Source organism: Labrus mixtus, chromosome 7 (genome assembly GCF_963584025.1).
Source record: "Labrus mixtus chromosome 7, fLabMix1.1, whole genome shotgun sequence".
In the NCBI taxonomy this organism is placed as follows: domain Eukaryota; kingdom Metazoa; phylum Chordata; class Actinopteri; order Labriformes; family Labridae; genus Labrus; species Labrus mixtus.
In genome coordinates this window covers 31,756,881-31,758,174 of record NC_083618.1, presented here as the reverse complement: position 1 = coordinate 31,758,174, position 1,294 = coordinate 31,756,881, and the positions used below count along the sequence as shown (strand labels likewise).

The 1,294-nt window shown below is 42.3% G+C and overlaps 1 protein-coding gene across 2 annotated transcripts in view; it reads left to right on the top strand.

The window, feature by feature from the left end:
* The window catches only part of sdc4 (syndecan 4), a 21,480-nt gene extending 20,186 nt beyond the window's left edge, over positions 1-1,294 (top strand). For both annotated transcript variants that reach the window (XM_061041669.1, XM_061041670.1), the window contains exon 5: positions 1-1,294. This exon is cut by the window's left edge and continues 2,141 nt beyond it. The gene's annotated coding sequence lies outside the window, so the exon portion shown is untranslated.

The following is a 1,294-nucleotide window of genomic DNA, read 5'->3' as shown; positions in this document are numbered from 1 at the left end:
CAAATCAAAGTTTATAAATCTGTCACCATGACAACCCGACTTTGTGCGAAGCTAAGCTAGCTAACTGCACATAAGAAAGTTTTCCCCGATCATCAAACCATCTTTGACTCTCCTCCGTGAAGCTTCCACGCCCGCCGTTCACTCGCTAAGAGAGCCCGTTTACACGCGCCGCCGCCGCCGTACATTTCCACTGAGACACGTTAAGCTCTGTGATCGGAGAAACCGGTACTCTGTCGTTTTCTTCTTTTATCTTCTACATCACGAGGTTGATGATTCCTCGATAAGCTACTCTCCTCACAGTTTGATGTGTTTTGTTTTTTCACTCTGGGGTCTCCGAGCGTCACCGAAGCGACTCGACGCTCACATTTCTCCGCTGAGCGAGCACACTGCTCTACCGAGGATCTGTAAATAGTCGTTAAAGAAAAAAAAACTACAAAAACGTTAAAAAAAGATGTGAAGTTGGTACTTAGCCACATCCTGGCAACACGAATATCTACCAAATATTTAAATGCCAAATTGTTTCCTGCAGTAACGTAAATGTTTTGATACTAACTCCTCCCCCTCCTCCTCGTCTCCTTCCCCCCCCCCCTCCACTAGATCACCTCGTTCTTTTTTATTTTGTATTAATTTAACTGTGGAATAATTTTATTGCCTTCTTTCAGGTCGGGGTGCTCTCCCCTTTTTAAGCTGTTGTATATGTGATTTAAAAAGTTTTATATACACTAGTTTGAGATTTCAGAGGCCGATAGTTTGGAAACTTTTCATTTTGTAAGAGTTTCTTTTATCTGTAGATTTTGTTGTTTTGCTTTTTTATTTATGTTTGTTGTTCGTAGAAGGATTGCTGAAGTGGTTTGTTGTTCATCTCGTCGTTCAGGGGATGTGAGCCGTGTCTCAGCTGCACACCTGAGCTGATCAGTTTCACATTTTAAACTTCTTTGTTGATAAATCTGACAACATGTGTTTGAAAATCCAAGGACTCTCCGCTGCCCGCTTCTAAAAACAAGCTGGTTCAAGGTCTTTTAAACCTCCAGAAACTCAAATTGAATCAAGAAAACTCTGATAGACGTTTGAACAAAGTGTCAGCCGGGCTCGCCCTCACACGGCGAGCGGCTCTGATCAGGTCAGGTGTGCCGTCTGAGCTCGGAGAGAGAGAGAGAAATGTTTGTTCTGCTGCTTTTCGTCACACCACATGTGAATCACCGATGGAGTGGAGAAGCCAATGAATCATTGGTTTCTGCAGGTTCTGATTTATTCTTGGAAATAAACTATTTTTATGCACATTAACATTTTAAAA